The following is a 17,501-nucleotide window of genomic DNA, read 5'->3' as shown; positions in this document are numbered from 1 at the left end:
TTCTGAAAAAACCATTTTCAGGTTTTTTTGCTATTAATTCCAGTAATGAACGTGGACTTCAAACAAAACCGAGTGAGGTGGTGCAGTGGTTAGCGGACTGGACTCGCATTCGGGAGGACGTCGGTTCAAACGTGCAACTGGACATCCTGATTTAGCTTTTCCGTCATCTCCTTAATTCGCTTCAAGCAAATAACGGGATGGTTTCTTTGAAAGTACACAGCCAACTTCCTTCCCCATCCGTCCCTAATCTGACGGCACCGATGATCTTGTTGTTTGGACCCCTCCCCCAAATCAACCAACGAGCCAACATTAAACAAAGACTGAAAAATTATAACGGAGGTGAGAGCGTACGAGACTGTGATCGATACCGGGTTGAGGCTGCGGCAAAAATCGGTCTCAGAGTCAGCACCAAAGATTGCGAAGTTGAAGGAGACGGGCGCGGCGACAGTGAAAAGTCAAAACTTCCCTGCATCATCACTTTGGATGTGTCAGTTTTTCACCCTGAAACAACGATAAAATTAAGGGTTTAGCTATTATTCGAAGTTTATAGCACATCATTAAAACTGTAAACACATTTATCAAGATTACTTCCTCTTCCAACGAACACTGTGGATATTTTCTCCTTTTATGGCGTCCTAAGTTTGTTGTATCTCCTCACGTTTTTAATCTTTGAAAGAAAATGGAGCATCGCACTTCATTAGTACCACACATCGTAAAATACTTCCAAACTTGGGGTGTTACCATTCTGGAATGTATCTGGTATCCTAGGGCGAAAGCGAGAAGCTATCCTAACTTCAGTTGAGGGAAAGTCTTGCACACCGCACGTACAAATTCAAATGGCTGTGAGCACTATGGGACTTAACTTCTGAGGTCATCAGTCCCCTAGAACTTAGAACTACTTAAACCTAACTAACCTAAGGACATCATACACACCCATGCCCGAGGCAGGATTCGAACCTGCGACCGTAGCGGTCGCGCGGTTCCAGACTGTAGCGCATAGAACCGCTCGGCCACTACGGCCGGCCCGCACGTACACACTTATCGTCTAATAGGCCATTCCACATAGCAACATGCACGGTATTGTCCCTACAGTGCTGTACCAGTTCTTATGTGATGTAATTCTTGCTAAAATAGTGCTGACTCCTTTTCTCTGCTTTTTTAATAATTCAAAATTTTAAAACAATGGAAATTTTACGAATGGGCATTGCCCATTCTAAAAAATACGTTTATTTGAAAAACCAAAACTTTTAGCAATGCTACTATGGCAAATTGATGTGCCGGTTTTTTTTACCCAGTTTAAGAAGAAAAAAATCCCGTTATAACCGATATCAAACAAATACCGGTTATTTCGTACTAAAATACCAGTATCAGTTTTAAGCAGTCGGTGTTTCCCGTCCCTACGATGGGTGTGCAACCTGTGAGCTCCGCGGGCAAACAGCAGAGCAGGGGCAGGTAACAGGTGAGAGCCATGCAATGCCGGCTCCCTCTCTCTTCTCTCTCTCTCCCTCTCTCGATGCTGTGTCGGGAGGACGGTGCGCTGGTTCTGGCTACGCGTGTCACCTTTCGATAAGACTGTATGTTGAAGTGACGGTTACATGCTAGTATGATTGTCGGCTGTGGTTGCCCGTGGAATTAGCCAGCAAGAAGCGACGGAGCGGAATTTATCTGCTAGATGGCGGTGTTCGGCAGTATTTCCACTACTCGTAAAGGCTATTCAGTATGTTTGTTACCGCTGTGGAGACACAGTAGGTTGACTGGAATGATATATTGTGCCTAATCGGCGTTTGGAAGGAGTTGTTCTTCAAGTTTTTGGTTTCGTCATGGCGTCGTTTTCCTTAGTTGTGGCCCCAGTCAGGACAGCGTCGTTTGTTGGTCGCGTATAAGGTTGCCTCCCAGAGTAAAATAGCGTGTCTCCAAGTGTACAGTTTAGTGTTTTCGTGTATAAGTTGGTTTTCTGGCTTTACCAAAGACGAGCGTTCTTGTGAATTAGTATTAAGCTTATTGCTTTTTACGAGTGCTTTTTACGAGTATATTTGTTGCTTGTGTTGATACTGTATGCCTTTTAGGTAATGTTGAAACAGTTTAATGTTTTCCCAAAAGTATTATATATTTAAAGTGTTTTTAAATATTCAGTGCGCTGTTGGTGCCAACATAGTGCTATTTTTAAAGTTATCACGTTAAATTGTTTTAAGTTGGTTAGTCCGCTTTAGTTCGCTGGTTGAATATACATAAATAAGCGAAAGTATTCAAGTAAGCTTGTGATCTACGTGCTTGAGGAGTTGGTTTTGCACCTTAGTTGGCAAAAAACTGGTATTAATGGCTACTCTTCAGTAAATGCCTTTTAGTGCATTTGAAGATGAAAATTGATTTTTCTTTTAATTAATTTACCTAAATACGTCTACCTATTAAACTGTGGCACTTTGGCCGTTTGTAGCGTAGTTCTAGCAGTGAAGTGTAATTTTCTGATTGTTTTCATTAATATATTTGTTGCATTTTCATACATAAAAACAGCACATTTCACTTCCCGTACCCAGGCTCCCTACCATTTAAAAAACTACCACCATTTTGCAAGATTAATGGCAAATTTAGTTTATTAACTAATTTAATGCCGTAATTTTACAGTATCACTATCATACATGCTATGACTCACACATAATAATGTGCGAAACACGAAAAGTGACAGACGAGAAGTGAGTTTATGTCCTAATAACGGTCAAGTGCTGTATACATCTTCGACTCCAAGCTGTCAATAACTTTCGTAGCTTTGATAAATCTCATCGGTCCAGAAATCTCAGAGACTGGATTAATAAAAAACAGAGAACAGTTAATATGGTGGTTTTAATACTACTGCTATTCCACAGAGGTTCTCCATAATTGAGTACAACACACAGAACGAGCGTCCAACCATGTGAGATTGTCAGAAAAGTTATTTCAGCCCACACATCACATTGGCTTGACTGTAGGTTGTGTCATGAAAGCGTTGAACAGTCATGCGAATTTCGGAATTTTGCATTTTTGCGGCAGGTTCGTACTGACAACACCAAGTCTCGCCACCCGTGCTGATTTTTACGGGAAGAACTGTTCGCATTTTTCATTTCCGTCAAGTCCGGCATGCGTCGACGCGTTCTTGTTTATGATTGGGAATCAAGGTACTTTGCACAGACCTTCCTCTTCTTCGAAACACTCTGGAGAATGTCTTGAATATTTGATTTAGAGATGTCATGCCGTCGCGATTTGTGACACAAGGATGACACACAACGGCCGCACGTCCGCCACTCGACGCTGCCAGCTCGCAACTGACTGGTCGAATTACAATTGTTAGTTCAAACTGCCACCGCAGTTACTGAGCTAACGTCGCTTTTAGGGCAGGAACAAAGTCAGTCTCGAAACATTTTGGATGAACGATGTAATACCTCAAAGAACAAAAGTAGAGATGTTATTGATGAGGTTTTAAGCACCTAGAACAAAGTACTACACTTTTCTTGAGGACGCTGTGTTTAACTATCGACAAAGGTTTCTTTTAGCAAACTTCTGTCCTAATCGAATCGAAAATCGGTAGCTGTGTGAAAATACAAGCGAAAGTTAAAAAAAAGTCCTGAAATACTGTTAATTATTTTGTATGTTCTGAGTAGAGCCGTAATTAAGAGTATCAAGTGTCTGATATTACATTCAATGTGAAGTTATTTGTAAATGTTAATATACCATGCCTGCCGAAGCTTAATTAAACTAGAACTGAAATATATGTTAACGCGGTATTCTATGACCTACGTCGCACTGAGGTTTTGTTAATTGTACCAGCCATCAATAGGAACACTGTTCATGAGTTGTATGATTACTTTTTTAATTAGTCAAAGGAATTTATTGAAATTAGTCATCTGTTAGTGTGAAACGTTTGTGCCACCATTACATGTTAAAGGGGCGAAGTTTTTCCATTATACTGCGTAATTAGCCGAATATATTCCGTAGTAGCTGTGATCTACAGAAAAATCAATACATATTAAAGAATACTTAATAACATTTGCATTTAGATATAGACTGTCGAAGCAAGGAGCTTGTTCTATGGAAAACTTGTGCAATATCACAGTGTGACAGCCTCAGAATATTCTGTGCTAGCCTGTTTACACGAATAAGTGTTGGCCATTGCATGTAGATATTAAGATATTAAATTATCTCATGTTCTTTTATAGCATGACAGACTAACTTAAGAAACTGACCTCTTGAACTGCCAGAATCTATTCCTTAGTATCATCTGGTCAACATAATACACTGCAATGGGGAACTCAAGGACAAAAGTAAACTTCACGTGATGTACCACTGCCAAGAAACAAACAAACTCGGACCATAATAGAAAGAACTGCCCCCAGTGAGTACAGAAGCTGATAGAAAGAAATACGCAGTGAGGCGAGCATAAATGACACTATCATTTACAAGCAGTAATTACACTGTAGTCGCTCCCACTCGTGATGGCCCCCTGAACATTAGAAAGACAGGACATGGTTCTTAATAAGGCGTGAGATCACCACGTACGGCAATCGATGCTCTGCAACGTGCTTCGATGCTGGCCGCAAGATTGGTAAGGAGTTCTTTTGGTAGGGCCTTTCATTCTTCCACCAGCGCGGCTGACAACTGACGGTGGGGTCCTTAGTGCAGGTGGACGTGGTGCGTTACGTCTCCCCAACAAACCCCAAACGTGCACGATCGGAGGTAAGCCGGGGGACACGGCGCGCGCCAGCCCGTTCGCAGAATATCCTCTCGTTTCATGAGGGCCTGCAACTGCGCTATTCGGTGAGTCCGCACAGTGTCATCCGCAAATACGAGGTCGCGAACGAAACCAGCCCTGAAATGACGCAGAAGGGGAAGGAGTGCAGGGTCACAAAAACGTTCACTAATGAGTATACCGCGTGCAAAGATTTAGAGGATAGTAGACTCCTGCAACGTTATGCCTCCCAACAACATCTGGACCACCAAAACCACCACTTTAGAAAATGTTCCTGCGTGAACTACATGTTACCAACTCTCGTCGTATGAGTTTACGTTCAGAATTATTAATCATTTAGAATCTGCTCTCATTCGAGAAGAGCTCGTGAACTCACTTCTCGTTGGCCCAGTGGCTATGCTCTTAACGCAATCGCCAACTCCACGGCAGGTGTGCGGGTGCCAAGGGAACACAACACACTGTTCATCGTTCATGCGATGTGTCACTGTGGACCGTGAGGTTGAGTGCCTTGCAGTCCTGTTAGAAGTGTTCCCAACTGCACTCGCTGTAGGTGACTGCGATGTACCGCCTTCTTTCCTTCGCTCAGCAGTGCCTATGATACGGAACGCTCCCTGTGCACGTGAATCAATGCTTGTGCACAACGAAACTTCCGGGATACGCGCGTCACACCCCAGTTTCAAAAATGGTTCAAATGGCTCTGAGCACTATGGGACTTAACATCTGAGGTCATGAGTCCCCTAGAACTTAGAACTACTTAAACCTAACTAACCTAAGGACATCGCACCCATCCGTGCCCGAGGCAGGATTCGAACCTGCGACCGTAGCAGTCGCGCGGCTCCGGACTGAAGCGCCTAGAACCGCTCGTCCACCACGGCCGGCACCCCAGTTTCCCTATGATTCTTCCCCGTGTGAAATCATCCTAATGTTGCCTTCGGGCCATGTTGTAACTACAGTGCACCATAAATAGTCATTCATTGACGCACGCTCTCTTTTACTATTCTTTTGACTGCCTAGTATTGCACGGCCAACCACATATGGCGCTATAGTCACTCTGACCTCACGCCGTGTGACATTTACCTTTCTCTGCATGTCTCGGAGACCTGTGGCAACAAGGTTCCACGGAGTTCTAACTCTATTACTTTATTTTACCTACCTCTTTTTTACGTTTTTCAGAGCAGTGTAGTATCTCACATGTTCACTGGATGACGACTCCAATAATTTAAACTAGTGGTAAATAACTAAGCAAGACCAAACCGATAGAGTTCTGGAAGTCAAACATGATGTCTTTTCAAAGTATGCAGCAACTATGGAGAATCACTTGAAATAATATTTTAGTGTCAAATTTCTTGTCACATGGTGCTAAAATGTCGTGTCACTGTATAGTTGGCGGGAAATGTGAGTATGGTTTGACGTTTAAATAAACGTGACAGCGGTCCAAACTTTAATGGATGGTGAAAAAGTGCAAATATACCAGTTAAACTAGGTTCAAAAATGGCTCTGAGCACTATGGGACTCAACTGCTGAGGTCATTAGTCCCCTAGAACTTAGAACTAGTTAAACCTAACTAACGTAAAGACATCACAAACATCCATGCCCGAGGCAGGATTCGAACCTGCGACCGTAGCGGTCTTGCGGTTCCAGACTGCAGCGCCTTTAACCGCACGGCCACTTCGGCCGGCAGTTAAACTAGGCTATGCTAGAATTGCCCAGCTGCTGATTGACCACGAAGTCATTTCCATTTCTTTTCCGTTTCGTGTTCAGTCCTAAATTGCCCTCCGTCTATAATTACAGCGTCCATGGCGTGGCACCATCTTAAAATCTTCCTTGCATTTTACTAAATTTCGTTGGCAGCAACACCATTCCCTTGTGAGGCAGACAGCATTTCACATTGACGTCGTATGTGACTACTGCCGTATGCCAATAACAACTCGGAAAGCAACGGAGAATAGCATGTCACCAGTCGAAGGCCTGATGACTCCTCAATTAAACAGGTCATTACAGCTACCTTGAGAGGCTACACACACACACACACACACTCACTTTCTGGGAAGGGGCTTTTGTGCTGGAACTGATAGAGTTTTGGACATAGACAGCCACCACTGAACTCGTTTCACATCCGCTTGTGACACAGCAAAACACGCAGCCTCAACCGTTTGGCGTCAGTAAAATAAGGACCGAGATAAGGTCGGAGCTGCGAGCGAGCAGATTACGTCGCTTATGTCGCCCCATGCTATGCAACATGTTTTATGCATAAGGTGCACTTGTCACGAAACGTTTCGTGTTTACTTGTCTCTCCTCGGGGGATAGATGTGGACAGCGGCCGTTGAGATTTGCGCAAGCTGTCCAGCCGTTGCATCTGTCAGCAATATCGCGAACCTGCTGTAGCACGTATTGACAACAGGATAGGGTAAATCTCCAGAATGCAGCGACTGATATGCAGGACTCGGAGAGAACTCTATGCCCTTGTTGGCCAGAGATTATCTGCAACGAAAGAGCAATGCACGCAGCCTGACTCTTTGTAAACCACCGTAAGATAACGAACTTAATTCAATAAAATGGAGAAGAACTCAAAACGTTTCCCATATACATTTTTTCTACGGAAGCTGTTCTAAACGTGAAGCTAAGTTAATGGAGGTTTTCCCCGCTTTATCCACATCAAACGAACTGCGCTAGTTTAAGGTCGACGCGACGCAATATGCCGCTTGGGGCGTCGAGCTGAGAGCCGCCAGTGATGCAGAAGTACAAAATATGTATACAAAGAATATCGTACCACGGGGTGCTGGTAACTTCTTGGTTTTAATTAACATCCTCCTCCGTGAGCTCAACACACTTATGGTATCTTTGTTCTAATCCCTTTAACCAATCTAAAAGAATAAAAGATTTCGATTGTGCCCACAGCATTTCTGGCTTCAGCAGTGTTCAGAAATCGTCTTCCCTTGGGATGTTTCATTAGGTTTGGCAAGATAATAATCTGATGGAATCAATTCAGGGGAACAGAATGGATATTTGTGGATTTCAGAGTGAAGACGTGCCAATTTTTGGCCGTCTTGTGAGAAGGATACTGTCTTGAAGAAGCAAGATTCCTTTACTCAGTTTTCCTCGACATTTGGAGACCATGTGTTGCTTAAGTTTGCCGAGATGTTCTCCACATTACTTTCCCGTGATGGTTCGACAATGTTGTAAGTAATCAATAAGTAGGATTTTATCTTTAACTTAAAAGCGGTTCAAATGGCTCTGAGCACTATGGTACTTAACTTGTGAGGTCATCAGTCCCCTAGAACGTAGAACTACTTAAACCTAACTAACCTAAGGACATCACACACATCCATGCTCCAGGCAGGATTCTAACCTGCGAACGTAGCGGTCTCGCTGTTCCAGACTGTAGCGTCTAGAGCCGTTCGGCCGCCCCGGCCGGTCTTAAAAGATGGATACGACCTACTTGTCTGCAGATCTTTGTGCTTTGAACTTCTTTGGACGTGGGGAACTACCGTGTCTCCATTCTTTGGACTGTTCTGGATAGTCAGTGTACATTCAGGTTTCATCCACGGTGACGAGACGATCCAAAAATTCCAAAAGATCCCGGCAAAACCGGACCAAAATGGACTATGAAGCAACCACTCGTCCACGTTTTTGGTCTGTAGTGAGATATTATGGAACTCATTTGTCTAATAGTTTCTCATGACCAAAATCTCAAGATAGTATGAACCACATATTCTCGCGATACACCCGGCTCCCTGCTATCGTTTTAGCAATTTTCCTCCGATCATCCAGGATCATGGAATGAACATTATTCACGGTTTCCGGAACACTGAGTCTACGTGGCCTTCCAGGACGCTCTTCATCTTCAGTGGTGAAATGTCCTGTTTTAAGTGCGGCAAGGAGTAGGAAGAGCAGTTACCACCCAGTGTATCAGACATATCATCATAAATTTGTGTGGCCGTCTTCCCTTTAAAAAAAAAGAAACTGAATCACAGCACGACTATATTTCACTATGAATCCTTTATTTTCTTGAGTCATGTTCACATTAAACCTGCATAGAAAAATGAAAGGCAACGTTACGCTACGGAATTCCTGTCACATATAATGTAAAGAACAAGGATTAACGCCAAAAATTCAGAATTAATCTACATTACTTTTGACCAGGAAAAGCGAAGGACTTATCAGCTCCTCTAGAATAATTACGTGCTCGTATAGCATAACATGGAGCACGTTTGCTTGCGAGAGAAAGGATGCTGAACCAAACACGGACCGAATCGATGCAGTGGATTAACGACCATGGCCTGATACACCGGCTGTCCTTACAGCGGTTTTTACGCAGTTTCCCACACTCGTTTAGACAAATGCTAGCCTGGTTCTCAAATCCCACCTCAGAGCATACGATACACAAACAGTTAAAATAAGATAACACTCAGAACGAAATATACACGACTCGCTGACAGGTGACGTACACAATTTCCCTGTCTTAGGTAACTGACGGCTGTGACGTCAGGAGAGGCATCCGGCCATAGTGGTTAGTAATACAAATAGAATTTGCCAAATCTTGAAAATGCGGATCATTTACTGAAGGGGCTAAACACTAAGGAAAAGAAGTGCATCGTACACGGAGACAACAATAGTCATGGGATAGCGATATGCACGTATACAGCCGGCCGAAGTGGCCGAGCGGTTCTAGGCATTACAGTCTGGAACCGCGCGACCGCTACGGTTGCAGGTTCGAATCCTGCCTCGGGCATGGATGTGTGTGATGTCCTTAGGTTAGTTAGGTTTAAGTAGTTCTAAGTTCTAGGGGACTGATGACCTCAGAAGTTGAGTCCCATAGTGCTCAGAGCCATTTGAACCATTTTTTGCACGTATACAGATGGCGTTAGTATCGTGTACACAAGGTATAAAAGGATGGTGAATTGGTGTAGCTATCATTTGTACTCAGCTAATTCGTGTGAAAAGATTTCCGACGTTATTATGGGCGCACTACGGGAATTAACAGACTTTGAACGCGTAATGGTAGTTGGAAGTAGACGCATGGAACATTCCATTTCAGAAATCGATATGGAATTCAATATTACGAGATCCGCGGCGTTAAGAGTGTGCCGAGAACATCAAATTTCAGACGTTATCTCTCAATATTATCTCTCTCCACGGACGAGGCTGCGGCCATCGACTTAAAAAACAATCGTTAAAATAGCTCTAAGCACTATGGGACTTAACATCTGGCTCTGAGCACTATGGTACTTAACTTGTGAGGTCATCAGTCCCCTAGACTTAGAACTACTGAAACCTAACTAACCTAAGGACATCACACACATCCATGCCCGATGCAGGATTCGAACCTGCGATCGGAGCAGCAGCGCGGTTCCGGACTGAAGCGCCTAAAACTGCTCGGCCACAGCGGTGGGCCATCGACCTTCACTTAACCACCGAGAACAGCGGCGCTTGCGTAGAGCTGTCAGTGGTAACTGACGAGCAATACTGCATGAAATGACCGCAGAAATCAGTGTGGGACTTATGACTAACGTAGTTAGGACTTTGCGAAGAATTTTGTCGTTAAGGGCTATGGTAGTAGACGGCCGATGCGAATGCCTTTGCTAACAACACGAGATCGCCTGCAGTACCTCTCTTGCGCTCGTGACCATATCGGTTGGACCCAAGACGACTGTCAGACCGTGGTCTGGTCAGGTGAGTCCCGATTTCAGTTGGTAAGAGCTGGTGGTAGGGTTAGAGTGTGACGCAGATCCCACGGATCCATTGACCCAAGTTGTCAACAAGGCACTGTGCAAGCTGGTGGTGGTTCCATAATAATGTGCACTATGTTTACAAGGAATGGACTTCGTCCTCGGGTCCATCTGAACCGATTATTGACTGGAAGTAGTTACGTTCGACTACTTGGAGACCATTTTCAGCCATTCATAGACTACATGTTCTCAGACAATGATGTGCCATGTCACTGGACCACAATCGTTCACACTTAGTTTGAAGAACATTCTGAATTCGAGCAGATTATTTGGCTTCCCAGATCACCCGACGTGAATCCTATCGAACAGATATGGAACGTAATCGGGAATCACTTCATACACAAAATCCAGCACGAAAATACTTTCGCAGTTACGGAAAGCTTTAGAGGCAGTATTGCTTAATTCCCATTACTTGATGAGTCCATGCCACATCGAGTTGTTGCACTACGTCAGACAAAAGGAGATCCGACACGATATTAGGAGGTTTCTCATGACTTTTGTCGACCTAGTGTATAGTAAGATGCGAAGAAAAGCGCGTGAACGTTTATGACAATAGAAGCAACAACCTTCCAGTGCATATGGGCCGAGTATCACTCTTTCGTATCACATACAAGTTCGTATTTTCCTTTCCATTTGCACATATAGAAATTTTGACCGTCTTCATCAATTTTCATCTACTTTCATGGCAAATTTTCTGAAATTTAACTACTTACTGGTAAGTTTTCTTCATACGTAACACAACCTGCGCAGTTAAATAATTTATTATGTTTAACCGCCAGTACAGAATTGGATGATTTTTTCACAGCTTATTCCGTTGGAAGTGAAGTAATCTGCAAATTATAAAACTAAAAAGTTCTATTATTAAATGAAAAAAAAATTATTTCATATTTTCGTTACATACATTCAGTTTAATGATTATCTCATTGTTGTTGAAGCGATAACAGTACAACAGATTTATGTGCGTTCACTAAAACTTTTAAAGATTAACATTAAGAATTTTTTTCTATCACACGGGATTCTCTACAGTAGTATTTGTTGCAAAAAAAAAAAAAAAAAAAAAAAGAAAAGAAAAAACATTTCCACGATCCCTAGAGATAGATTTGTTTTTGGAGCTCTTATCAACAATCGAAGTAAAGGCAACTAATGCCTGGTGATGGAGGGACGCCAAATGATACGTCGCTTTCGCAGAAAAATTATCTCGAACCGGCCATACAGCCGGCCGGTGCCTGGCCGAGCGGTTCTAGGCGCTTTAGTCCGGAACCGCGCTGCTGCTACGGTCGCAGGTTCGAATCCTGCCTCGGGCATGGATGTGTGTGATGTCCTTAGGTTAGTTAGGTTTAAGTAGTTCTAAGTCTAGGGTACTGATGACGTCAGATGTTAAGCCCCATAGTGCTCAGAGCCATTTGAGCCATTTGAACCGGCCATACAAACGAGCTGCAAAACAGCGTGACAACACACGGCATGCAGACGCAACGACTGTGTAAACCATGCTTCGACACAAATCCAACAATTTATTAGAAAACTTTTAATGCGTTCAAGAGCTAATTCACGAGAAATGCTTGTAAGCGTTGTTTCGCTCATTCCAGCTATAAGAATCCCAATAGTAGATGTAAACTTAGTTTGAGGAATCACCGCAGTTAAATCAGCGTTCGTCGATTGAAAACCAGCAAAACTGCAACGCAGAAACCACACCGACGTCATGGTACAGTCGGTTGCTGCACTAACCTCTCATCGCCTGCACTGCTACAGCAATAGGAACTAACTACAACAGATCATCATAGATCTGCGACTATCCTCACATAGTGCGACACTTTACCGAGGAAAACAACAGTTCTTCCAGTTGTCCGACGTCACACTGAATTGGGTTCTTAACACCGCAACCTTGTCCGCGACATAAGTTGCACGACGGCAATACTAGTTAACCTTTCACCTGTTACGCCGTAAGACCGGTAAATACGATTACTACGTGATCTGAGGTAGAACACAGCTTATAACGGCAGAATAAAGTCCCTAGTTTCATATATGCTTCTTCTTTTAACTGAAAATTCAGTGGTATATCTCCCCATAAAATTCATCTTAATTTAGAGATTTTAGTTCCATGCACCTTTTACATTACGACAATCAACAAGAGTTTAACCAAGGAACAATATAGAGGACATCCTTATCTTATCAGCAATCCAAAGCATGTAGGATCTATGTGGAAAATTGTCAGACCCAGCCCTAACAAACAAAGAAGTGAGACACGTGTTTAATTTATCAGATGAAGTTTTAAAGTAAACGTTGGAGTGTAGCTTAATAATCCGTCAGCATTAAAATCACTTTACGTTGTCGAAATTACACCAATATCAAGAAAATAAAATGACATGCACACAGCTGTTCGTGAATTTGGTAAAATATATTACGAATGCAAAATGAAACATGTCCATGCATAAACTGATACCATGGTTTTTATAAGCAAATACCCAACTCAGACTAAAATGTCAAAATGAGATTATAAGTGAGACATTTCAAATAACATGGCTGTGATATAACGTGAAAAAGAAAATTTTAAAATGTAAGAGATTAAAGTTTACCAGGGGAGCCATGCGAAACTTATACACTTTCATAGTTTTAAATAATGATAGTATTTGGAATAAGTGTAGTCGTTGGGATAAGGGTAGTCATGGAGAATGAAGAGAAACCAGTTTTCAAAGTGAACCGAACGACATGAAATAATAATCATGAATTTATGATAAATCTTTTTTGCATATACATTTCAGTGCTTCCAGAAATGTGTTTCGCATTCGAAACGTTTGTCCCGGCTTACACGAAGGCCAGAGATAGGGGACTATCAGTACGTCCATGTAACGTACAACTATAACTCGACAGACATTTCCAGTTACAGTAAGCACGTTAGGCCATAGTAACAGTAGGTAAATAAGAATTCAAGGCGACAATGACAAATAATAAGTATATTCGTTTATAAAAGTCAACTTGTATGACGGGTAGAGATAATGGTCTACCGCAGTGGTCACGGTTATTGTCTATGACATTCTGTATACAGGTTATCCATTAAATAAGTACTTTAAAAAAATAAAACAGTATTTGTAGTAAGATAATATGAAAAGGGAGTCACTTATTCGATATTAATAAGTAGTTTCGTAAAATTTAGGCATGAAGCCGAGCGTCCGTGGTGCCATTTTCCCTGTGGTAGTTAAAAGTCTATTTTATGTTAAAATTTTCCACAAACCGTAAGTTTTTGTGCAAAACTGGCAGGCAAAGTCAGAAACCGGTTAAAAAACTTTTCTAACCATTAGTATGAGTTGAGAAAGAGATTCTGACTTGAGAAATAACATACGTATATGATAAGATAGTTATGCTGATAACACAATTATGTGGAAGAGAATCATGGGCGCTAAATAAGTAGCAAGAACTTCATACAAATAGTGTGGCCATAAGGTCTGAAAGAAATATTAAGGGATGCAAAAGAACAGACACAATCATAAATTTTGATACCAGAAATGAATGAACGACACAGCTATATACCTGAAATTCACCATCAGTGGAAAATAAACAACAATTACCCGATGGCATAAATTTTGTCATTACGGAAATTTTGAACGACTGTGTTAGCTACGGGGGTGAAAGTATTCTTTAAATTTCTGCGTCCCATACCCTTATTTACGAGGACGCCTTTATCTACATTCCCCCCACTCCCCTACCTCCCTCCCTCTAAAATTATGTGAAAACAGACCTACGGATATCGAGATGTTTCTCACCCAGACGTCGGTATTTTTTTAGAATGTGTTATCTATCGGATTACTTTATAATGTAATGTTATGCTCCTAGCAAATATCTCTGACAATGAATTTTAATTTTACGCTGAACGTGGTCTGCTACGTGTACAGTTCCACTTCTTCATTATGTAATTCCTTTTCATTGGAATATCATTAATTCAAAAATAGTTTGCAGGTTCGTCTCTTTTGAAATAGAATAGGGTGAGAAAGGAATAATACTTGTTGCAATCTCCAACAGAAGTAGTCGTATTACTTGTTGATTGTCCTTTGCTCCAAAGGCATCGACGAGCTAATAACGTAGACAGAGGCGTCGGTCTCGATCATTCCGAGTAAACCCTTCGTCATATTTAGCTTATTAGAAAAAACGCCGATGGATTTTTGTCGGTGTACTTAGCTTTCCCACCTGAGTGAGAGGTGTAAAATGCAAATGGGTAAATGCTGGCGAATAACTTGACGCTAAAGAGAACAGCACGTACGCACTGCGTGAGACAATAGCGGCTAGTGAGAGAGGAAATCAATGAGCAGCCGCCTGCTTACGGGCCCATTGCGTGACCCAGGACGCAGCCAGCCATGTAGCGCCGGAGCTTATCAGCTCGAGCCGGCAAAAACCGTTGCGTGTGGTTTTTAAACGTCCGCTAGTTTAATACGTAGTCAGACTGACACGCCTTCGACATCCACTAAACTCAAGTAGGTGTCCTTCACATCTAAATACTCCACTACAACAATATACACTACACATTTGAAAAATATCGCACACTATGGAATAGCTCGTGGTCCTGACAAATTACTTAAGTCTGGTGAGGACCACGTAACTTGGACGGCAAATGGTAGAACATTAGAGGTAAGTAATTTGCTGTCCTGGCAACGCATCCCTATTTCCAGGGTTCCGCACCCTACTCGGTAAAAACGGAACCTTTATATGATCACTTTGTTATCCATCTGTCTGTCTGTATGACTGTGTAGACCCATTTTTTCCAGTAGCAGTTGGACGTATCAAATTCAAATTTATCTCACATACTGAGATCTACGGTTCCTTGGCGGCGTAAGAAATTTAAGCTTCAAAAGATACCGCCATTTATCTCACTGATTTTGATATTCGCAACATCACTCAACAAAACCTATAGGGAACTTCCGTTTCATCTATAACCATGAAATTTGGCAAGAAGCAACGTTTCACAGTATAATTAAAGGAAAAAATTTGAAAACTTAATTTGTATCACATAAAAAACATTATTTTGGAATTGGAACTTACAATGAATTCATCATCCGTTATAAGCATAACAGAAAAATATTACTGAATGAATGTAAGATATACATATACAGGGTGGTCTATTGATAGTGACCGGGCCAAATATCTCACGAAATAGGCACCAAACGAAAAACTACAAAGAACTAAACTCGTCTAGCTTGAAGGGGGAAACCAGATGGCGCTTTGGTTGGCCCGCTAGATGGCAATGCCGTAGGTCAAACGGATATCAACTACGTTTTCTTAAATAGGAGCTCCCATTTTTTATTACATATTCGTGTAGTACGTAAAGAAATATGAAAGTTTTAGTTGGACCACTTTTACGTTTTGTGATAGTTGACGCTGTAATAATCACAAACGTATAGGTACGTGGTATCACGTAACAGTCTGCCAGTGCGGACAGTATTTGCTTCGTGACACATTACCTGTGTTAAAATGGACCGTTTACCTATTGCGGAAAAGGTCGATATCGTGTTGATGTATGACTATTGTGATCAAAATGCCAAACGGGCGTGTGCTATGTATGCTGCTCGGTATCCTGGACGACATCATCCAAGTGTCCGGACCGTTCGCCAGATAGTAACGTTATTTAAGGAAACAGGAAGTGTTCAGCCATATGTGAAACGTCACCCACGACCTGCAACAAATGATGATGCCCAAGTAGGTGTTTTAGCTGCTGTCGCGGCTAATCCGCGCATCAGTAGCAGACAAACTGCGCGAGAATCGGGAATCTCAAAAACTTCGGTGTTGAGAATGCTACATCAACATCGATTGCGCCCGTACCATATTACTATGCACCAGGAATTGCATGGCGACGACTTTGAACGTCGTGTACAGTTCTGCCACTGGGCAGAAGAGAAATTACGGGACGATGACAGATTTTTTGCACGCGTTCTATTTAGCGACGAAGCGTCATTCACCAACAGCGGTAACGTAAACCGGCATAATATGCACTATTGGGCAACGGAAAATCCACGATGGCTGCGACTATTTGAACATCAACGATCTCGGCGGGCTAAGGCATGGTGCGGCATTATGGGAGGCAGGATATTTGGCCCCCATTTTATCGATGGCAATCTAAATGGAGCAATGTATGCTGATTTCCTACGTAATGTTTTACCGATGTTACTACAAGATGTTTCACTGCCTGGCAGAATGGCGATGTACTTCCAACATGATGGATGTCCGGCACATAGCTCGCGTGCGGTTGAAGCGGTATTGAATAGCATATTTCGTGACAAGTGGATTGGTTGTCGAAGCACCATACCATGGCCCGCAAGTTCACCGGATCTGACGTCCCCTGATTTCTTTCTGTGGGGAAAGTTGAAGGACATTTGCTATCGCGATCCACCGACACCGCCTGACAACATGGGTCAGCGCATTGTCAATGCATGTGTGAACATTACGGAAGGCGAACTACTCGCTGTCGAGAGGAATCTCGTTACACGTATTGCCAAATGCATTGAGGTTGTCGGACATCATTTTGAGCATTTATTGCATTAATGTGGTATTTACAGGTAATCACGCTGTAACAGCATGCGTTCTCAGAAATGAAAAGGTCACAAAGGTACATGTATCACATTGGAACAACCGTAATAAAATTTTCAAACGTACCTACGTTCTGTATTTTAATTTAAAAAACCTACCTGTTACCAACTGTTCGTCTAAAATTGTGAGCCACATGTTTGTGACTATTGCAGCGCCATCTATCACAAAGCGAAAAACGTGGTCCAACTAAAACATTCACATTTCTTTACTTACTACACGAATATGTAATAAAAAATTGGGGTTCCTATTTTAAAAAAACGCAGTTGATATCCGTTTGACCTATGGCAGCTCCATCCAGCGGGCCAAACATAGCGCCATCTGGTTTGCCCCTTCAAGCTAGACAAGTTTCGGTCTTTGTAGTTTGTTCGTGAGGTATTTGGCCTGGTCACGATCAATGGACCACCCTGTATACTGAAGTCCCCTACTCGCTTCTTTTCATATGTCCGGATTAGTCTCAGGAAGTTGTGCAGAGATTTTGATACGGT

The sequence above is a fragment of the Schistocerca nitens genome, chromosome 5 (genome assembly GCF_023898315.1).
Source record: "Schistocerca nitens isolate TAMUIC-IGC-003100 chromosome 5, iqSchNite1.1, whole genome shotgun sequence".
Taxonomy (NCBI): domain Eukaryota; kingdom Metazoa; phylum Arthropoda; class Insecta; order Orthoptera; family Acrididae; genus Schistocerca; species Schistocerca nitens.
The sequence above is the reverse complement of the archived record's forward strand: the minus strand, read 5'-3'. Positions refer to the sequence as shown.